General features: G+C 30.0%; 1 long non-coding RNA gene across 1 annotated transcript in view; it reads left to right on the top strand.

The window, feature by feature from the left end:
* The window catches only part of LOC136796135 (uncharacterized), a 58,025-nt gene extending 46,673 nt beyond the window's left edge, over positions 1–11,352 (top strand). Inside the window, exons 2-3 of the long non-coding RNA XR_010843835.1 lie at positions 10,555–10,608; positions 10,688–11,352. This is a non-coding gene — a long non-coding RNA (uncharacterized lncRNA). The remainder of the gene's footprint in view (positions 1–10,554; positions 10,609–10,687) is intronic.
* The last annotated feature ends 13,570 nt before the right edge of the window (positions 11,353–24,922 follow it).

Raw genomic sequence — 24,922 nt, 5'->3', positions numbered from 1 at the left:
CGACTCCTAGCTCCTCTCCCTTTTCTTTCAATCTTTATTTTAGTTGTCAATTATACGTTTATTAAAAAGTGATAAAATTAATTAATTCAAAATTTTGTGAATGAAGTGGTTTGATCAGAATTGCGTATATTATATCCGTGGGAGTTGAGGTGCTACTTTATCAACCTGAAATGAGGATTCGACTCTCTCACTCTGTTTGGAATAGGTTGGTTACCTACAGGATAATGTAAGAAATGACCATATAGGTATTAAACAAAAAAAAAATTAATGTCCTAATTTTTAATTCTTCTACGGTCCACGCATCACAAAACTTCCAGTTGCCTACCTACTTTGAGTTACAATTCATCTTTACTCGTTTCAAAACAGCACTTTATTTGTTTAAAAAAAAGTTGAACTTATCATAGACTAAAATAAATTCGCGTATATGTATTATTTTACCATTAATACCTTTAAGGTGGACTCCACGCAATGTTTTGGTCAAATAATAGTAACTGGTTTCTACTATATTAGACTGGTTATTCCGTCTCGCCCTAATTTTTTTTTTTTTTTTTCTGTTTCAGTCTAAAATAATACCTTAGAAACATGCGGCACATGTACCGAAAAGAATTTCTCTAAAAATCCTTATTTATCTACTTTCACCTCTTATGAATGAGTAATATTCAATGATTTTTTTAAGAACTCTTTTGATTCTCTTGTATCATAATAAAGAAAATATTTTTACGAAGTTTCGCAAACAAACTAATTTATTTATTTAATTGATTTTGGCACTTCATAACCTGTAGTGTTTGGTGTGGAGCAATTGGAGCAGATTTATCGGAGTGGCCATCTTTGCATGGATACTTTAAAAATTAAAAAAAAAAAAAAATTGGAAAGTGTAACAGTTAAGTGGGTGCCGTGCCTCTTGCAATAAAAAAAATCATGTGAAAGTGATTTTTGTTTTATAAAATTTGTTGTTATCAGCCCCATTTATTTCAATATTCCAAATATTATTTATGTTATATATGTCTTTTATGAGGGTCTATTATTTAATTTAAATATATTTTCTGCATTTACGTAATTGTTACTTATTTATGAAAAGTGACAACGGGAACCTGAATCTCCTCATAAACCGAGAAAATATTTGCGGAGTGTCTAAAACCATAACATTTATACGATAGAAAGTGCTGCTTCCTTATTACGTGATTTGAACTTTCTTCAGGTATAGGAATAGTTGTCGTAGGGTATATCCTTCTTCGTGGACCCTCTTGCGGTATTTTTAGCCTTACAAAACGTGTCATGTTGCTTGTTTTTTTATTCTTTAAGTCTAACAAATCTAATTCCAATAACTCCGTAAAAAATATATTTATAAATTCCTCCTTCTTTCCCCGTATAGCTAATTAAATAGGAAAGGCAGCATTTTATTTACTTACATAGTTACAAGACTTCCTGCCTAACCCTATCTTTTAATAATACCCTACTTATTCCTGTCGAACAGATCCTTTACCTAGGACTACATCTAGACAAACGACCATCTTGGAATTCTCATATCAAACTAAAAATGCAGAAAATTGCTCTTCGGTTCCGAGTCTTACAATACTTGCCCAGTCGCCTCCTTGCACAAACGTTGGTCAAGTAACAGTACTTTCTTACAAAGTACTGCATCCGCAACCCTTTATGGATTGTTGCTGTACAGAGTTTATTTTAATATGCTAATCAACAATAATATATTAAATTAAAAAGTTACAGAATGAAATAATCAAGAAGAAATATATGTAACAAACAATATTAACATAATTATAGTATTGTTAGACGATCACTGATAATCACTTCTTATATTAATATTATTGTTGTCTTTATTTTATTATTACTGTATGATAACTAATTCATCTCTTCTTTCACAATTTGTTATATTCCCTTGGTAGTGTTCGGATCTCCATGAGCTAAGAGTAGAAATCCGTGGAGGATAGCGGGACAAAGATAGCTTTTAATAATTAATATTTTAAGCCTGAGCCTCGCTTCGCTCATTGTGTTAGGTTTTGCCAACTTGACTCTTGATATTTTTCCTCCGTGCATAATTACTCAATTTTAATTGTCTTACCAACCCAAAACTTTATAGAGGATTTGGTAATTCGACAATCGGAAACATGTTTTAGGTTTATCTTCTTCAGTAATATATTTTCTTCAAGATGATGAAATGATTACTATAACATATATTTCTTCTTTTTCTGGATCTGGTTTCATTATCTTATTGATTATTTCGTTTGATCATAACGTCTTTAAATATATGAGTCCATCAGGGATAAGGAAGAAGATTTAGAAATTTTCAGCCTCAATTGTAAATTTTTTTTTAATCTAATATATTCTCTAAAGTTAATTAAAGCACAAAAATGACGATTTATTTATTTCGATCTCTAATTACTCCCTCATTCCTCAGTCTTACTTTCTCGTTGTCAGATTAGATCGGATTCCTGTGGGTTTGGATGATTGATTTCAATGTGAAATTGAGTCGCTTTTTCTTAGTTTGTTCATCGATTACTCCATACACAAATCATTTCGTGAGTGATGTTAGCTTTTTCAGTTGCAGTGAAATATTCCTAGTTCTATATGATCGCTCAAGTGAATTGAAATGAATTAAAAAGCCACGGGAACTTTAAAAGCATCAGTGGAGTTTACACTTTCTAGTCACCTAGGGTAATAACAACGAATTTTAGTTACCAAAAATTAATTATTAATTGACTGTATTAAAAAAAAAAATTAAAAACAGGCATTTTGTACGTTCACTGTTTACTTTTTCCTAAACTTATATTAAATCCGACAGCTGACAGAAAACATTGTGCAGCGATCAAATCAATATACTAGCGATTGAAACTAATATACAATATTACTAACGGTATAGAAAAGTATTGTGAGTTGGGATAAATTCATGATTACATCTAACGGTAGCTTTTCACGAGGTTTTTATTTTTTTTTTCCAAACATATATTTCTATTTCATCTTTCATCATTTACTCAATCTCCTTACCGATATTGATATTCATTAGCTGTCTTTTTTTTTTTTTTATGTTTTAGAATTTATTTAGTTCTAGTATTAATATTTCTCTTTTTTGGAAGATTTCTTGTTTTGTTCAGAGTAAATCATTATCTATTTATGGGTATCAGTTAAAGTTATGATCGAAGTAAAAACCATACAATCAGTTTTGATTTTTATGTTTACGAGAGCGAACGTTTATGCCCAATTAAGTCGACTCTCTATCGTACATAAGCAAATCTTTCTTTGAAGTCTCAAATTTAAATTAATTTTGAATTGCAGGATGGTGGATTTTATAGATTATTAATTTTTATTGTTGGCAATCAGCCTGTGGTGAAATAAAAATAAATGCTAACCTAACCATGTTTTTATTCTTATTGACAACGCTGTGTTTTTTTAATTGCCTATTATGTTTTATTTCTTAAATTGACTGACTAAATTTGATTATTCCATGAGATAAAAATCCATTAAAAATTGTTCTACGACTCTTAAGGGGAGATTCAGTCTTGGAAGTTTGACACGTCATTTGTAGTCAGTTTGTAAAATTTTCAATTTAAGTAATATTGATCTCTTTGTCTCTACCTGCCAAAGGAAAAATGCAGGATTGCTATGTAACCCGTTTCATAATAATTTGGAATACTTGCAAATTCGCCATACTGTTTGTTCGTTGTTGGTTACACTATTTATTTATTCCTGCGTATAGTTTTAAAAGGATTGATGCTCTTTAGCTTCATGGCGATTTTAAAAATAATGGTAGTACTCTCTACAGATGATACTGCAATATAACTTTCAAAATTTTGGTATTGTCCCTTGGAAGACAGTATGTAAGGATGGCCAAGGTATTTATTTAATTGCAAACGAAAGTCATTGGAGATGGAGAGATAAAAATCTGCAATAAGAACAAAGGAATTAGAAAAGATAATGCTAGTGTACAAAACAAACTACTTAAATAGTCTGAAAATATACACGTTTGATGGCTCAAGAATAATTTTTTCAATTGTTTTAACGTTTATTTATAGTTGGGGAATACATTTTTTTTCAATGAATAGAGATTGTTTTTATTTTGATAATCTTGGAGAATTTAATCCGTCTAAGTAAAGTTACAGTTTAATTTCCTTTTATTTAAATAACAAATTTTAATTTTAATCAGAATAGGTGTCAGTTTATGGAGCATAAGTTTCTGTGTAGCTAGTACGTAATTATAAGATTTGGGTACATCCTGAAGTTAGTTTAAATTCGGCGTCAGTGGTTATAGTCTGGGCAGAACATTATCATAGAAGTGTGTTTGTCAAATTTTCAGCTTGTTCTAATTTTTTTTTTTTTTTTTTTTTTTTTTGTGGTTTTTAACGATTTTCAAACAACTAGAGCCGCACTGACAAAAAAAAAATGCAGGTTTACTGTATTGTCTTATATTTATAAATATAGTTGCGATTATAATGTAGTGTTTTGATTTATGAAAATTTTAGAAATATAGATTCTGTAGAGGCGGAGCAGAAAAGAAAAAAAACGAAGCATAGTAGAGAAGCTGGCCTCGAAGCTTTAAAAGTCCCTCAGGTATAGCCAAGTAGTACAGTGGATGAGTCTGAGGATAACGTAAGGTTGGATAAGGTGCCCTTCGGTATCAATGCCCTTATCTACCTGCCCGACAAAGACTTTTTACCTTGCGTATGCTTTGTCAAGAAGTACGTTAGGTCCTTGGCACACCCCCAACGTCTTGGAGTCGCGTGGCTCCTGCACACCTGGGCCGTGGGAACCCCCTGCCTCCCTCGACTCCCATTGAGGCTTTCTCTTCCCGGTACGGCACTCCCCATTATCCTTTCTTCATCCAAGGAGTCATTTGGCGGGCAACTTGCTCCAGCCAAACTGGGCTCAACTAATGCTCTAACTGCTGGTTAGCTGGTATACATTTCACTCTTTACTTCACACCCTCATTAAAACGGCATCACCAATCAGAGGAAATGCCTCCAGATGGGACATTACGGTTGTAGAGCGATGGGGATTCTTTTAATTGAAGACCCGTGATATTTTCGAAACTCCATTTGCTAATACGTGAGAGCAGAGTGTTTTTTAAAAGAGGCATATTTTCAAATATTGTAGTAATTAAAACTGAATAGTCGTAATTTAATCGCCAGGGGGTTAGATTGTGGTACCTGTACGAATATTATCCCATAATTTTAATCCCACTTGTCTATTCCCATAATTATATTTACTATAATTTATAATTGAACCGATATATGCATTATCGGCATGATTTCAAAAGTCATGTAAATTTGTGCTTAGTTACTATCTAACCTTTAAAGGAGCACATAGGCCCTTAGCCACTTGTAAAAGTAGTAAAATGAGGGGAAAACCGAAACGTATTTAGGAGGATTACGTTTAAACTCGTTTCCCGATTATTTTGGATTTGGAGACCAAATTGTTTTCTTATTGTTCGTATGGCGAAATAATTGAATAGTGAAATTTATAATGTGTATTAATCCATATAAATCTTGTTATAAAATGTGAATTGATAAAATTCCTTCTGAAAAGTAAAATTTTACTGTGATTTTAAGGAAGGAACTAGACATAATATAGGAAATCTTATTAGTATGGATAACGAAGATAATTTATAAAATGATCCCTCGAATGAAGGAGGAAATCTCTTTAATATCATATATTCCCCGAATGGATGAAGATATTAATCGAACATTAAAGTAGATACTAAAATCAAATTATTTCCGCATCTTATCGTTCCAAGTTTCTGTTATCACGGAAAATAATAGGTGTCCAGTTCGGTACTATTTTTTAATCTCCAAAAAGTTGGAATTGGACAAATTTTCATATAGAAATTTTGGCGGATCTTCAATATGTAATTATTGAGTTTTACATCCAACTTATGGTAATAAAAATAATTTAAATTATTCTTATTCTTAAGTTATCTTATTTATAACATGGGAAGGTTTCCATTTACATTAAATGGTGCTAATTCTATTAAATTATAAAATACCTGTGGATATTATTGTACAATGATTGTACAGCCTAAACATGTTGCTACTAAAAGACAACTAACATTGAGAAACTAACACAAAGTTATTATACATTTTTATTTCTTTAAATGTTAAATATCAGAAAACATATATTAACATGCATTTGTGTAAAGTATGTTAGTGTTTTTATTAAAGTTCATTTAAAAACTTCGTCTTTATTTTTTTTTATTGATATTTACATCTGTACTAAAAATATAGGCAACAAGCAAATTTATTTTTATTAAATTTAGTTCTTTGAAATTTCCTTGACAAATTTTTCATTTCAAGCACTTTTATTTTCTCATTGTTATCTTAATTGTTTTTCCTCCCACCTCTTGTTCTCTCAACAGTTTCAATTTCAGTTTCTGTCTTTTGTTAAGTTAAATTGCTTTTCCCTTTATTCAACAATGGGTATTGCATTTACCTGCTTAATTATAAGCTTCTATAAATATCGTCCTATATTACTAAAACTAAACTTTTTATTAGTTATTTTGAATAACGGTGTTAATTAAATAAAAATTTATGAACAGTGATTTAATAATTTCGTTGCTTACAATATTGTTTTAGTTTTTGCCAGTTTCAGTTACTTTGAAGTCTTTATTTTTTTTAGACAGCTCAGGTTAAAAATCCTCTCTTATATAATTACATACTTTTTATATGATTCAATACAAACTTTTAAGAAAAATATGTATAGAAACCTATACCAAGCACAGTCGGTATAGCTTCCTCACCATTCATTGTGGATAAGTAGATACATAATTACCTATATTTTGTGTTAAAGAATAAGTTTTATTTTGATTTTTATATAAATTTGATGTGTCGTTTCTTCGTGTTTGAAATGAGCTTGTCGAGAAAATACTTTTGTGCACGGTATAAGTATAAAATGAAATTTTTACTAGATCTTGAAAAAACTTATCCTCCACTTCCCTTCAAATCTGTGCCAAATCAGACGAAAAAAATACACTTTTCGTAACGAGAAAAATACGTTTACACTTACGTTGAAGTAGTGATACCTAGTAGATAGAGAAGATGTCAGCTCACACAATCCCTGAAAATTCATCAAAATTGAATTTACGGTCAATTATGTCTTGAAAAAATTTGACTACAGGCAGACTGGTTTCGGGTCATTTTAGTCAGCATTTTCCATTACTAGGGCACAAATCTTTTTTATTTACTCCATTTCACATTTATTATATTTTGAATGGACTTAATCTAATGCATAGTCGTTGTATTTTATAATTATTATGATACTTAGTATTCCTAATTTAAAAGGAGGAAGAGATATAATTTCCAATTGGTTTTGTTTTGAATTAATGTAACATTTATATTATCTTCTTTAATACTAAATTACAGTGCTAACGATTCAGTCAGATTATAATTTCTTCAAATCTCGCATAGGTTTTTTTTAGACTACAAATAAGGTTTACAATCCAGCTTTTGTTTTATTATATATTTTTTTATAATATTTATTTTGATAGTAACTAATATTGAAATTGCGATTATTGCTGTCATTATTTTATGATATTAAACTTTTATTTCTCAGTGTTTAACTTAATAGAATATTAGTATTCAACTAAACTTGATAATCATAAACTTATTAATTTCTATATGGAATTGCATTTATCCTACTATCAATATTGTGTTCTATATCTCAATGATTTCCATTTTTCCTCTCTTTTTTTTCATTTGGTTACATCATCAGTTTTATCTTACTACATTGCTCTATCAAACTCACTCTATGTATTAATTCTCAATATAGTTGTTCTTTACTTTTCTTTTCTTTGTGAGGCATGGAATGGATGAATTCTGCGATTTATTTCTCAGCATAAATGACATGTATGTATTCATATGCTATTTATGCGACAACATATTGTAATTGGTTAAAAGAGGGAGAGAGAAAGTAATAGATCCTCAACCTTCCATATTTCTGGAAGTAACTCTAAATAGTTTAGTGTGATACTAAAATGCCAGGGAATGTTTTGTCTTTAATTAATTTTCACTTTAATGCTTGTGATTCCAAACTGTCTATAATTAGTTTTAATGATTGTTCTATTTTATTTTTTGCTCGTTGAAACCAATTGTTGATGACTAGGTGTCTTGTAAATCGTTGCCTAGATTTAGATATTTCATTTTATTTTTTATGTTTATTTTCTATTGCTATATGTAATCCTTATTTATTTTTAAAGAAAATGTATATAAGTAGTCTGTTTTGTGTATAAATCTATCAACCCATAATTCATATAAATACATGAAAATGCATAAGTACGTTTTATTTAATTGCTGTTATTAAATAAATGTAAAAATGATATACATTCAGAGACATATTTTTGAAAAGAACTCTTTTCCCCTATATTTTTATTAATTATTTGTATTTACTTCAAACATATCAATTTAGTTTAAAAATCTTAATATTGTTTAACCTATATAAATGTAAATAAATAGACGTACACCGGGAATGGTATACGGAACATGTCCAAGGCTAAAATTAGTTCCCAGGTTTATTTAAAAGGGAAGGACAAGTTTGCTGTAAATTGGAAAAAAAAAATCAAACAGCTGCGATATTGCATTAGATGTTTTTTCCCATGTCATCTAGTTTGTTTTATTATAGCTTTATTATCTCCTTTTGTACAGTTTTTTTTTGTAACTATAATTGTTAGTAGCACATACAGCACATTTTTTTTATTTTGGCTTTAGTTAATTTAATAAATTAATTGGGGCCAGTATATTTTATTGTTCATAAAAATTTTCACGTTAAAAAATGTATTAAAATATTTGTAATATAATATATCATACGAAGAGCATGTGGAAAAGTATAAATATTCATTATAGAAATGTAAATCAAACATTGAACTATGTATACCTTAAACTTATAAACAATAAGTATATCATTTTTTTTTTTTTAGTCAGTCCGTAAGTAATTTATACGAACCTAAAATATGTGTACAAATTTTAAGGTGGTTTCATAAACCATATAGCTGATATGTGATAAGGGAGGTGGAGTTCTTGATTGCATATTGGTTTATTTCTAACTTGATTATTTCCTTAGGCTTACGCACATTAATATCTTGTTAACCTGTGATTGGACGGAACAAGGCTCCTAATGACTTCGTATGGTAAAACTTTACGGCTGGTCAGCGCTAATAATTATAGAACGCCACCGAATCTATAATGTAAAAAAATATTTAATTTATTACCTGGGGCTGAAATAGATAATTATTTTCCAGATTATTGTGGCACAGCTTTGTGAAAATAAAATTTATTTTATGATTATTTTATGTTTAACCTATTTTTAGAGATCACTTATTGTACAGATCATCATTTTTATTTTATAATTTCGTTCTTCGGTACTAAATGTTTTTAATTTTTCTGTGTTTTTCTTCTGGTCTTATTATTTGATTGGAAACTGTTTTTGAACATAATTTATTAATTTTTAATTTCAAGCCGATGAATAAAAAACATATTGGTGTTTTGTATTTAAACAGATTAATGTATCTTTCTCAAACAAATTAGTGCCTACAGAGAATAAAATTCGTAATTAATATATATATTAATTTTAATTCAATTAATTTTGGTATTATTATAAGTAAAACAAAATATATGCGATATTAGTTTTGTTGGTGTTCTCTATAACTTTATAGAAATTTGCTGGGGAATACATTTTATATCTGTTTTATGATCCTTAATAGAGTTGTGGAGGTCCCGGAGGTGTCTGATATACATTTTTTTTTTTTTATACAGCAACACCCTTGTAAGCTGAACTTCGATATATAGTGTCTCATTTCTACCCATCCATAAAAGTCAGTAAAAACTTCTTCTTCTCCACATTACTTTTGTAAGGTTTTCAAAGTTTTGCGCTCATCCATATCCCTGCCAAATTGAGTTAGAGGGTTGGAAATTGGTATGTGACTAGAGTTGAAGTATAGAAGTCTCTTTTGGGGGCTTACACTTTTTCTTCCTCCTCTGCTATTTATTTCGTTTGCGGTTTTTATACATCAATGAAGCAATTAAGTATTTATTATTTGTTATCGTCCAGCAATTAATAGAAAATATGACATTAGCTCTGCTCTTGTTTTTTTCCCCTATGTCTTGCATTTACTTATAATTGAATTTTTGTAACTTAACATTATGTATATTTACTAATTAGAATTATTGTTACCTATTATACATCGATTATATCCAAACTAAAAACACAAAAAAAAAAACAGTTTATTTCGGAAATTTCTCTTAATCTTTTATATAACCTCTTTTTATTTTATTTTATTCTTTTAAACTTCATTTACTTCAGTTAAGTCTTTACTACGAATTTTAACTTCGAAGTAACCAACTCGCGAAGTGCCAATATCCTTCAAAACGTTCCTCATCACCGTTCATGAAAGTTAAGAATTGCAGTGCATGTATTTGTTTCCAGCTTATCGTTTGGATGGCTAAGTGTTTGTAAAAAGGAGGAAATAGCAGTAAGTTATGTTTTTTTTTTTATTTACATACACCATATTTAATTTTGTTGTTCATGCATAAGTTGTTGGATTATATTTTCTGCTTCCAGGAAAATCCAGCATGAGGCACATAAAGAGAAAATTGCAGCATGCTTTGGAATCGGGTAAGTCAATTTTATTTAAATTTTAATTATTTTTTTTATTTATTATTTACTGAAAATAATATCAATTTTCTATTTACAGGAATAATTCAGACAAATATTTGATATAAGCAGTTTCTCCTGAACTATTTGATGCTCGTCCCTTTTTTGTGTTTATTTAGTATAAAAAGAATTTACTACAGGCTAAATATACCTGACAGTTTTATGTATGTGTATGAAAAAAAGTTCTTCCCTAAACTTTGCGCTTATAAACAATTTATGCGACAAAATAATTACTTTGGAGACGAGTGTAAAAAAAAAAATTATGGAGATAATTAAAATAAATTCGTCCCTTGACAAGACATCATATTTATTTCCATGGTCAAAGAATAATTACTTATTTACAAGAATAATTTTGTGCAGTTGTCTATAAGTTACCAATAACTTTTTTCAATATGCAAATATCTTGTGGATTTATACATATAGCACATACATGAAAGCCTGCCTGCAGCAAATTGGACATACAGGCAGGGGTGGAAAAGCCTGGTTTGGGTGGCCAAAGATCTGCAAGGTCTGTAGAGCAAACCGAAAGAAATATACATCATTTGAGCGTTATCGAAAGCAGAATGAAAAAAATATACATATACAATGATCTGGCACTCGGTCGGCTGACGCCTTATTTCACCCGCCCCCGCCACCGCTTTCGGACATTCCCAGTAAACAATTTTTTTTATTTTACGACTACTTGACCGAATTATTAAGTTACTATGTTCTTTTAATTTATTTTATTCTAACAACTAGAATATACGTTTGTAGTTATGGGCGAAAAATAAATAAATTAAAATGAAAGTTTTATTACTTTTTTTAATTTATTAATTTTTTTTAATCGATTTTATAGTATTTATGAATAAAAAAATAACGAAAGCCTTGTATTTCGTAATTACTTTATGCTTTATCATACTTAATTAACAATTAATCCGAATATTAGAGTGTAAACCCAATTGGAAACAATTAATTTTATCAAAATTTATATAGCTTGACAAGAAAGGGCCAAAGGCTTCTTTTATAACATTGTTTGCATAAAAATTAAAAATATCTTTTAAATAATTTTTGACTGTCTGAAGAGAGAAAAAAAAAAAAAAAAGAAAAAGCAGAAGTTTATTCTCGTGACAGAACGGAGGCCTTTAACACTGAACAGCTAAAGTAGCGACGGTAAACAGTAGCGGGACGGGGCCAACGCTCGGCCTTGGGTCAGCTGTAGGTAGCAACATCCAAGGCCCGTATGGATCCTGTTGCTATTAATGTCCTCTGTCCTGGGAGGTCATGGTCGTCTCTCGGCTTTTTGCATTTTCGAAATCTGACCCTCATCAGCTCAGAAAATAAAAACAGGCGGAAAAAATTGTGCTCGTGCCGGGACCATATATTATGGGATGCATTCAAAATCCATTTATGAACCTCATGTAATAAACCCGTTCACGTGATTTTTTTTATTATTAATACCATCAAATGAATCTCATTCCCTCTTCCCTTGAATATTGTACTTTTTTAAAGTACTTTCAACAAATCTTTCAATTTTCTTTAGGTTTAGGAATCCCCTAGGTAAAAAAATTGTTTTCCAAGTACTTAACTCAGTATAATTTCCTTAATATTCCTATTTAGTGCATTAATTTCTAGTTCACCGGTTTGTTGTTTCAGCACACAATCTATGGAACAAAATATTTTTGAAATATAACTACGACAAACAAAATACTTAGTTGATTAATAACATGGAGAAAGTAATTGATGACATTTTTAATTATTAGTACCATCAAATGAATTTCATTCTCCGCTTTCATCCTTGCATATTGTACTTTTTTTGAAGTATTTTCAACAAATCTTTCAATTTTCTTCAAGTTCAAGAGAATCCCCTAGGTAAAAAAATATTTGTCCAAGTACTTAGGTCAGTATAGTTTAGTTTCCTTATCATTCCTAGATACATTCATAGAGAAAGTAATTGATAAAATTTGATACTTGGCCATTTTTCGCTAAGGTCTAACTTATAGCCAGATCGGACTAGATGGTTTGGAAAGAAAAATTGTCACTAATGTATTTTATCACTAAGCCACACACACCCCTCCGTCCCCCCTCCAACTTCCTTTCAACTTGGTCAAATTAGATGATCTGTCTTTGAAATATAGGTATCTCAAGGAGGATAATGCATTTGCGCATGTATTAACGAAATTTGGGGATGGACATTGCTATGGACCAATTAATAAACAAAAATTAAGAAATTATTTACCAACATAATCTTTAGTAAGTTTTATCAAAATTGGATTAAGGGTAAGAGATGTTAAATCCATTACTGTACCAAATATGTCCCATTGTGTCTATAACACTAACCTTAAGTGGACATTTTCCATTTTGAGGAAAAAAAAACACAAAAATTGTTTTCACGTACTGTCTGAATACAAAGCTTCCACGAAGAGGATGAAAATAAAAGAAATACATAAATTACTGAGGAGAGTAAGAACTTTATTATTTTTTTTAACGAGCTAATGATCAGCAGGCACAATATATCATAATATTATTACAGGTCACTGTTGAGGTTAAAGAAATATATGATGTTTTTACATTGTTACTCCTCTTTAATATTTTATGAGGAATATAGGTAAATAAAAAATAATTTGTTAAAAATGTTGTCTATTTTTTTTTTTATGTATATCCTTTGGCTTCCTATCCAAAAATAATTTAAAGAAGCATTTTAAAACATGTTGCCAGTTGAAATAGATGGCAATATCAGAAAAGTAGAAAACTGATTTTTACATGGAACAGTTTAGAAAACATTTGGTGACGCTTTTTAGTACTTAATTACATTAACATCGAGAAAGACTTAAGCAATTTTTCATAAAGCCATCTCCCACATTTTCTGATCAAAAACTGTGTTTTCTTTTGCAATCGAGCCTTCGTTAATATACTTTTTATATGAACTAAGTAACCTTTTCTCAGAGACCATTTAATTGTTTGCCATCAAGATCACCTATTGCATAACTTTGATCTAAAGTCGTGAGAAACGTTTGATCTTTTCTCATTTTGAATTTCTCTTACAGCTCAAAACTTTTAGATCCGCAAATCATAACTGTAATGTTAACAAACTGACAAAACATTATTAGCCGAAATATTTGTAGAATAGACTTGAACACTTGTGGTCAAATGAGCAGTTATGTTATCAAACTAAAATAAAACTTTTATAAACACCCAGGTAACCCTAGCTCATTTACCATCAACGATAGTATAAATCCTTGAAATTGATAGATTCTAATGTTTCAAAAATATATTTTATATGTAAAAATAATCTTAAAGATAAGAAATGTTCTTACCTAAACTTCGCGTAAAGTGTAACTTTACGTTCGCGTAAACATAACTTTACGTTCGCGTAAACATAACTTTACGTTTCTACTAAATTATTTTTCGAAATTCAGAATCATGCTATTAAAACTGCAATTTCGTTATTCTTTAATAATATGTTAATCCAGAGAGATATAAATGAAGGGTTAGTCAAAATGTAACTTTTTTTTTCATCTGTGTGTCCTGTGAATTATACAATGAACTTGAATACTTTTTTTGCCAACTACATCCTCATTGTCATCTCTTTTCTCTATCCCTTAAAATAAATCTAATTGTTCCATTTTCATATTATGTTAATGTTAAAAGTGCGGTGTTATTGAGTTGTTGTTCTACAAAATAACTAGTTCGTTATATATTACTACTTTTTGTCCATTAATTATCAGGAACATTATTTTGTAAAGTTTGAGAATTGAAAATATAATAAATCTGACCTTCATTCTGATGACCAATCTGTGTCATTACTATTTTTAGTCCTTTTTCCTGTATTGATGCAATGAAGATAGTATTAATATAATCATTTTGTATTAAAGACTTTACTGTTAAAAAATAAATATTTTAAGCGCATTCTTTAATAATTACTCAGAAATCCTAATCCAAAAACTTTTAGGATTATAGATTAAAAATCTTATGTCTTATTTGAATCTTTTTGAAAATTATGTTGTATTATATCAATTATTAATTTATATGATGTATGCATAGTTAGTAATCATTATTAATTTCCATTTTAATTTTCGGTCGGTGCTATGTTTATAAATATTTCTTCCAAGATTTTTTTATATTTACTAATTTGATTTTATTCATATTTTTAATATTGGTTAATCATTCATTTAATATTTTTCCTACTTATTAAAAGAAGAGGTTCTGTTGGTCTATTTCGTTCTTGTGTGTTCGTTTGTGTGTTCAACGAGTCATAGCTTTGTTTCTACTATTGATAAGACCTTAGTATTGTATGAATGAATTTTTCATTTTATTTCTCATATGACTGTGAACGTAGGATAAAGAATCGTCTTATACAAGACTAATTTTTAGATTTTGTTCTCATGAACTTTAAATAATTAAATTCCTTTTGAATTTAAGACAGGGCTTAGGTAAAAACAAAACAAATTGACTATATATGTATACAGGTAGAATGAAATTAATTGCTAATGCTTTTATTTTCTTGTGTTAAAGATAATAGTTATTGAAATATGAGCAGTTATGCTTCCTTATGTTTGTTAGCTGTCAAACTGAAAAGGATTGCCCTGAGGGATACAGGCAGGGATTCGGTGGTGGGAAAGTCCAGCCTTTGTATCATGAAGAGGTGTCAACTTCTCTAGTACTATTTACTCATTTTTTGAAAATAGACAATTAATTTTTATTATTTTTGCAATTCACTCTATGAAATCATGTATTTTATAGTACCTTTATCCGTGAGAGTGTGTGAGACCATTTCATGTTTTTATACTGCAGGTCTTAAGTTCGTTCGTACTATTTCACTTTGATTTATAACTGTATAGATCCTTAATGATAAGTTAGTTGCCATTTAAGTATAATATAACTATGAAATTTATTCATTATATAAAAATCATAGAGTCAACTGATTTGTTGTGCCGAATTTGCAATAAATTATTCGTACATGCTTCGACATCGTTATTTGATAGTAATAGCAAAATTAGATTTATTTGAAGAAATTGATTTCTATTAATGTCTTCTTTTTCTTGAGTGCAGTATTTTCAAATTTTGTTATCTTGGATAAGTTCCAATTCAATGTGGTTTTCTACCATCTTCGCTATGCCATAATGACGACGCCGGGAGTCATCACTAAAAATAAAAATAATCATTTGACTTATATCACAACTTAGAAATTGTAGCGATACAAGCCGTGGTTGCTTGGAAGCATTTATGACAATAAGTTATCGTCAAGGGAGGTCAATTTTTTAGCTTGCGTATGAAGTGGTGGGAAGAGTTCTAGCACCTCTCTTTTAGCTTGGACTGTCCCCTACCGTGTTTAATACTCCCCTAGCTTCTACCAGCAACGATCGTTCAGGATTCTGCCGTCTTTAAGAATTTTAAACTCCTTAAAATTTGTTTTTATTTCCGAATTTATTTACTTTTGTTTCTTTTACTTTACACACTTCCTATACAATTTTTACGTGTTCTACGGTTTATTAATTTTTAATTTTTTTTTTTTAATTGCTTTAGATCATTTTACGTTTTCTAAATGTTTTATTCAAAATCTGGTGACATACAATAACTTTCCAGAGTCCGTATTCGGTAATTCATTTTAAAAACTCGCAAGATATTCATGTATCAGGTCATGGTTATAATAATAGTCATGGTTAAGAAACTGGTATTTAAACTATATTTGGATAAATATTACATTGTATACATTATATAATGCTTATTTAAATTAAAATAATAGAAAATATTATGAAAAAAAAACATGTTATAAGTATTTTTTCCATAGGAGCCCCGCGGTCAGTGTTAAGTCTCCAACTATTCTTCAAAGACAATGGTCCTAACAATTTGCAGATGCACTAATTAGCTATTGTTCCGACGATATAAAATTTTCTTCAACTAGTATGACTTTTATATTATTTATGTTTGTTTAGTTGTTCTTACGTTTTTTTGGGTTTAATTTGAGTGAGAGCTCTATATGTCCTTGTTATACTCATTCGTTCCTATAAGCTGATATAAGCTGACTTTCTTAAAGGTTACTGCGAAGTTGAAATATTTGAATCTGTCTACTTTAGGAAACAGTCTTCCGCCTAGGCTGATCTTATCAGTCGGATATGGTTTCCCGTTTTTTTGCTTGTATTTGATCGTATCTTTATTTACTTTCGAACTCTTTTTTTTTCTGCTGTTCTTATCGGAGTAAGTTTTCTATCTCCTTTTGTTAATTTCTAATCAATGTTGTCATCGGCATTTATGAGAATCAAATGGTTCCTGTTGAACTTATATCCAACAAGGATCCTAGGTTCTGTACTTGGCAAGAAAGGTCTGTTGGCATTAGCTCCCAGCCTGCACTAGGACATCAGGGACGCAATAGTTCTAATGCTCCTACAAATGTACCCTAGGTTAAAACGGTAACGGTTCTCTAAATATAATACCGCAAAAAATAATTTAATCCAATCAAAATCATACCAACCATCACAGATCGATGGTAGTCAATGAAAACTTCGTAACTCTCATCTGTGTATCAGTTCAGCCTAGGAGGACAGGGGGTTCTGGGTTGTACGGGTTCTGAATGGAACATAACCGGACACTAGGTTTTTTTTTTTTTTTTTTTTTTTTTGTTTTGTTAATTTACTTAATAGAATGATAAAGTTCAGTTTCTGGGTTGAAAGGGTTATATACACTCATTTTAGGAATTTTTTATTTAGGTACCAAAATACAATCTTATAGACATAATTATAGTGAAGGTGACAAGTAACAGAGAATGGAGAGGAATACAGTTCAATATGGAGAAACTTTCCTTGTGGCACACGTTTTAAAAAGGTTGGGCTCTTCCATGAAATAAAACACAGCAATCAACAAGTAGTGAAAAGTTTATCCATTGCAAGTACATCTATTAATCTTAAATTTATTAGTAATTGAGCTTGTAGTAAAAGCTATTCGAAATAAATCTTGAATAAAATCTTTAAAAATGAGTATTTCAAAACACGTATATTTTGAAATACTCTTTTTTTTTCTCCTGTGATTTTTTACCAAAATGGAGTTTTAGGTTTTGATTGCCTATCATCGCCATATTGAATATAGGCAGATTAATAACTGTCGTCTTGCATATTCAGATTACTAGACATATTCAGACAGGTCGTCAGCTACTACAAATACCTGAAACAGAAAATACTAATAAGTATTGCTTAAATAAAATAAATTTTATTCAATTTTTATCTCAAAACAATCTTTAGTTCTTTATTAGTCCAACATTTTAGCCAATTCCACCACCCTCAAGGACAATCTAACACAAACAGCTTTTATTAGACTTATGATTTTTAACAAACATTAAATATCAGAAAACATTGAATTTTAAAACAGACCCCAGAAATCTGAACGAACACTATGCAGAGATTTTAGGCAAAATTAATTTATGAAAAATATGGGAAAACATTTATGTTAATAATTATAATTAACCTTGATATGAATTTTAATAATATAAGAAATAAGAATTTTATCCAAAATAAAGGTGAAATAAATAAATTATATTCCTGACCTAAGTGTAAAGAAGGTTACAAATATTGTTGTGATGAAGTATAATAGTGTAAATTGATTGTGATTTTTAAGTTTTAATGTTAATGTAAAGAATTGACAAAATAGGTACTTTCATTGATACTTATGTATTTTGAGTAATTCTAACATATTATTATTGTATTTTGAATAAAACTTATTTTGAGCAATAATTTCCTTCGTATTATTGAATTATTTCCCCCTTCCTCCCCCCTCCGAAAACATTGTGTCCGTTCCTGAATTGATGTTTTTTTGTACGTTATTTAATTAAACTGTTTGAAATTACCTTTCACTAGGCCATGCATTGTTTACTTTACTAAAACCTGTTTGTAAGCAGATGAGATTCCATGTTACGACATTCAGATCGTATCTGGTTGTGATCACAGTTACTGTGACTCCCTTAAGGAGAAAGTCACATCACACCAGACTATCGAATATAAGGCCCCGTAAAAGGAAGATGCTACGGGGCGAGACGTCTAATTGAGGATGCCAGGCTATAAACAATGCCGAAAGGACGCTGAGAAAGCGCTAACCTGCGCGTCCTTGCCCTGACCCAAGACTACCTCTTGCGCAAGGGATGGCCTGGGAACAGGGGATGTCCCAAGTACCTGACCTATCACGAACCAGCTGGCTCTTTAGCTTGCCATCTCTACGCACACTAGCGTTAATGACAAAATGATTCTTTAGATCGTCATTGATGTCTATGTCTTGGCGTTATGATTGATGTAATATGTATAGTATGTAAGTAAGTTCCTTATAGCCATTACATTCAAATGTTACCATAATCCAACGTTAGCTGCTTCCTCTTATTAAGTTTTCATCTTTTGTCCATCCTTTGTGAGTAAAACAAAATTGTCTTATAGTTAAGTGGCTTTTTAATTAGTATAATTATTAGTACCTAGAATTTCTGGAACGAGAAAGTAGACAATGATTGCAGCAACAATGATTTTTTTTTTGTAATTAAAATTAAACCGACGAGCGTATGCTATCTTTTAACTTTATGTAATCCAAATATTTCTAAAGCTCTACTTTACAGAAACAGTTATAAAATGGAAATTAAACAGAGGAGAAGAATGTAGGAAGTTATCGGTAAATCATTTGGGTGCTTAGTAAACAGAGGGAGTCCGACAGGCTTGTGTCGCTTGTCCTATTCTATTCAATTCATATTCCGAATAAGATTTTACAGCTCTGGCCTGGGAATGCCTCTCAATGATTTATTAATTAGTTTGAGCCTGGGATCTTATGTCAGAATGTAATTGTTACGAACGTTAATTGACCTGGAAATATTAACAGTTATATTCTGTTTGTAGTTTTTACTTATTTCTTTGTCTTTTTTGGGAGTACTCAAGAAATAATTGAGTAAGTGGTGCTTGAGTAAGATCTTAAAACAAATTTCTGTACCTTCTAATGTACTATTCTAATTATATAGAATCAATATATATAATATAATGAATAATGCTTTATTTTCATAATTTATTAGGTATTTATTTTATAAACATTATCTAAGCATTAGGTATTAAGATCGTATTTCCTCCAAGTCATTATGTACGGTATCAGTTTCAGTTGCCATAATCATTTTCTTTTTCTATTACTGAAACTAGTTTTATTTCATTATTGCAAATTTTACATTTGTATCTAATATAATGAATGAATTATATATCTGATTATCTATCTCAGTTCATGAATCGCATTTTATAAGATTTAAAAATTAAATTTGATATTTTTGATACTTCTATGGTAAACTCAATACAATTGAAGGGCTGATTGTAAGAATATGACAAACAATTCTAATTGTTTTCAAAATTGTAGGTTGCAACATTCTTGATCCGAGCAGTTCAGTTCAGTCACATATACAATTAAGTTTATAAGTCGAATATATATCTGTATTCATTACACGTACATACGAATTAACTAAATTCTTTTCCAACTCATTGATTGTATTCTGTAATTTATTTTATGTTATATCGACAAAAATCTACAAGTTTAGGACATTAGTCGAAAATTAGTCACAATTCTTAATAAATTGAAGATTTCAATGTAGGTATAGAGAATATCAAAACATGGTGCTGCAAAATCAAAATGAAAAATCATATTTGAGACTTAATTCCGTCTAAGCAATGTAAAATTAATTCATAGGTCATAGGTACTCTCGGTACAGAAACATGGTACTAAGTTGTATTAGCAACTTTTCCTGGATAAGAGATTTAATTTTGAAACCACATGATAGCGATTACAACTAAAATAGTCGGTACAATATTTTATCCATATTTTAGTTTACAGAGATCAAAAATCGTCTTAAAATAACAATAATTTGCTACAATGTTTTGCTAAAAAAATTAGTGAAACAGGTTAAAACTACGAGGTATTGCCAAAAATTAAACAAGCTAAGTATATAATCGTTTCAATGGAAAATATTATGTATGTTATCTAAGTGGACGTACTATTCTACGTCAGAACATACTACACCTGGATATTCTATTTGTTTTGGACACTGCTAAGAATAGAGTACACTACTGAAGATTTTCTTATGATATGAATCATCTGGCAGGAGGAATACATCTTTCAGGGACACGAACGAACATTACCTTTTAATTTTTATGCATACCGCTTGTGTTAAAAACGTAATACTAAGTATCTAATTTAATACATAATCTCTTTATAGATTCAAATTTATTCTGATTGAACGATGTATTTTCTGAGTATTATCGTAATTTCTCAAAATTTACACTACGTATTATTAACGTTCATCTGCAATGAAAGGACTTCATTTCATTATTCATTGATAAACAGTTGCCTTGTTCTGAAACGACGGGTTTTCTGAATTTTCGAAAGAAAAGAATTATAAATAAACTCTACCCAAAATTGATTACTTTTTCTGAAGCGCGTTCAACATAAATTACTAAATTGCTCCAGAGCCTTGTTCGTTACAATGATTTACGAGGGAAGGGACTTATAAAATATCGAAATACATATGAAGTTTTTAAACAATTCTAATCATACTTTGTACTGAATATTATTATGATATTGTAATTAAGACTTATAATATTGTATATTTCATCGTTCCTTGTTCTAAGAATGGTGAAACAGTTGCTGACGAAAATAGAAGAATACCTCTTTGGATAGGAATCTGCTCACTGATTATTATTCAACAACGTTTCTTGTTAATCCACTTGATTTCTCAGTATTAGTTATTACATCGGGTTGATTGGTTTGAAATTGTTAAAAACAAAAATAAATACGAATGCAATATTACTGAAGTAATGCAAAAAAGAAGAATAAGATTAGTTCTAATAAAAGTTATATTGTTTTGATATTTTAAATATTTTCGTGCTAATTAAAATATATACTGAGATTACATACATTATATCTAAGCTATTTTATTTGATTACTTAGCTGAAACTTTATTTCATATACATCCGGATCATAGAAAGTGTTTTCATGAATTAAATGGATTAATTAACAACCACTAAATTTGGCCATTCATATAGGATTTTATTGCAGGTTACTTTAATTTTAGTAGGAATGTCATTAAAGAGTCCACACATGCTGATATATTTCTGATTGTGTCTAAGCATTACCGCGAGAAAAAGATTGGAAAACAATCATAATTAAAAATTATCGTTAAATATTTTAACATATGTTAATATGGTTTCAAATAGCATACATCCATGTTTTGAATTCCTGTGCAAATATTTTTGTTTAACATTGCTTTAAAGAATGTCATTAATATCAACCACCTTTTATCCAGTTTCTCATCTATCTATACGACATTCCGGATAAGTGGAGTACAGTTGTATTTTAAATTTTATTTTCAATTGTGTCTATGGAACGATGTGTTTTACAAATTATTCTTACATTGCGCTGAAAATGATATATTTAAATCAAAACCAATAATAACCATTTCTTTATTTAATACATCCTCACTTAAATCCTTAGTTCCAAATCACTCAATGTTATGCCTACTATTATTCATTTCAATAGTATATTTTTTGTAATTATTTCAGTTAATATGTATAAGGTAGATTGAATTTACCAAAGCTGTTTGTGATTTGTTTGATCGCTGTAACTTGGAACAACACTTTCATGGCAACTAATATAGATTTGATGTTCATTTATTGTAAAGTATGGACAAATTCCTCTGTATTTTCTAATCGGCATGAATAAGAAAGAAGTCTTACGACATTTTTTTTTTTTTTTAGGAGTTACATTTCGTAGTGAGGAAACCAAATTACAAATCTAAATTTCACATATATTTATTTTTATTAAATGTTAATTATTTTTTACGAATAAGAATTACTATTCTCAGGCAGAAATAGGAATCAGCTGAGCACTATACCTGGGTACGGTCCTTCCAGTCAGCTGTAATACCTGAGAGTCAGCTGTGTCCCTTCGCTTTCAGAAGTCCCTTTTTAAACCCCTCGTCCCTTGCGACACAACACCATTGTCCATTTAACTTGGGTTGCGTTTTAACTATTGCCAAAATTTGAATTCTCGCTTTTAGTTACGTCATATGGAGGCATTTTTTTTTTCATTTCTTTAAACCTTCGTAATGATCCTATAACTGAATTCATAAAACTAAAAGTTAAAGTATCACAGTACAAGAGCCCAAGTGGAGAAAAAAGTCAGTTATCTCACCCCAATTTTCGATTACTTAATGAAAACTATGTATAATTACTAATCAAAACTGATGAGTCTGCCAAGTATAGGTATGGGGAATAAAAAATGGCTACAATATAATATAAAACGTTAAAAATAATTAATTTTTCATTCGGAGCTCTATATCATAAAAAGTAGCAACAATACAAGAAAACCTAAGAGAACATCATTTAAAGTAGAGTAAATTTACGTTAAATAGTTCTCGAGATATAGCTTTTTAAAAAGCAACATTTCATAAAAATGTATGGAACGTACTGAAAGATCAGAAGTTAGTGAATTTATTTTGAAAAATCGATATCTCAAAAACCATTTGACCTATAGATGTCTATTAGCACTTAAGTTAAAGCTAGTTTAATCAGCTATAAAGTAGTTTATGACGATTATTTTCCTAGGAGTAGTATTTTTCATGGAATGTGCTAAAATAGATTGATTTATAGTTGTTCGAACAAATTTTCATTTGCCTGATTTATATTCATATGTGAATATCATAAAAACTACTACCCCTACGAAGATAAGTGTCATAGACTACTTTATAGCAAGTTAAATTTTCTTTATATTTGAGTATTGGCTGACATATATGCGTCTTAAGGGTCTGGAGATATATTTATTCAAAAATCCAACATTCTATACGAACAAATAGAAATTAACATTTTGTGAGTTTATTTTGTCAAATACCATAAAAGCTACTAGTTCTACAAAGATAAGCATTATTAACAACTTTATAGCACATGTAACTAGTTTTGATTAGAGTGCTGGCAGACATCTGTAGATCCAATGGTTTCTGAAATAAAGTTTTTCGTTAATCAAACTTATTGTCCGAACAACTAAAAATCAATTTATTTTAGCAAATATCATGAAAATTGCTATTTCTACGAAGGTAAAGGTCATATACTAATTTATAGCAGATTAAACTAGCTTTAATTTGAGGGCTCATAGATATCTGTACGTCGAATGGTTATTGAGATATAGATTTCTCAAAATAGATTCACAAAATACTGATATTTCAGTACACTTTTATGAAATGTTGCTTTTTAAAAGGCTATACCTCGAGAACTATTGGACGTAAATAGCCCTGTTATGACTCATATTTCAGCAAATTTACTCTTCTTTAAATAATGTTCTTTTAGATTTTCTAGTATTGTTGGTAGTTTTTAAGATATAGAGCTGAATGAAAAAATAATGTTTTTTTATGGGTTTGAAACAGCCGCCATTTTGTATTCTCCCTACCTATACTTGGCAGACTCATCAGTTTTGACTAGTAATTATACATATTTTTCATTAAAGTAATCAAAAATTGGGGTGAGATAACTGCCTTTTTTTCTTCCCGGCTCTTGTACTATCAGGGAAGTCACCGCCTTGCAGTCTCACTTCCATGATCCAGAGGAGTGGCAACCAGCCCATAATAACGCCATAAACAATTTATAGTTTTATGATACCCTCGGACTCCCTCTTGCTTTTGGAAGTACTCCATACTTTCCAAAACATTCGGCAGCCCCTCTTCCTAATTAAGCAAAGTTCCTCAATATCCAATTGGCCATGGCTCCAGATCCACTACTTTTGTAATCAATCCTGTCTAAAATCTACGTGAATCTTTCTCATAGATACTTATCTTTCCATTGTTCATTTTATGATGTCTTTCCTTGATAATCTATCTACCTACTTCGTTATCATTATGATACTACCGATAATGTAGTCATAGTCTTTTCAACTTGCAATGTGGTTAAAAGAGCAATCTCTTCTAATCATCAAAAACAGTCGCAAACTTTGTAACATTTTCCATTCTTATAGAATTGACACTTACGTTAATAGGATTAGTTCGTTAATTTATTGCTTGAAGAAACATAAGAAAGTTACAACAAAAAATATTACTCCAATGCAAATAACTATTTTTTCCTATACCCAGAGAGCTTTAAGGCTTTAAAGGGTCTACCTTTGCCGATCTATGCAGGTTCGTCCGTTAGGACTTACTACAATGGTCCTATAGCGTGGGTGTATTGTTACGTCACTGCCACGCGACGGTTGCCTAGCAACAGCACCATCCTTCAAGGTAGTAAACAACTTTCGTGGGAAATGCCTAGGTTTAGGGGCGTTT

The sequence above is a fragment of the Halyomorpha halys genome, unplaced genomic scaffold (assembly GCF_000696795.3).
Source record: "Halyomorpha halys isolate HHAL.00 unplaced genomic scaffold, Hhal_1.1 Scaffold1912.1, whole genome shotgun sequence".
NCBI lineage: Eukaryota > Metazoa > Arthropoda > Insecta > Hemiptera > Pentatomidae > Halyomorpha > Halyomorpha halys.
This window is presented reverse-complemented; position numbering and strand designations above follow the sequence as displayed.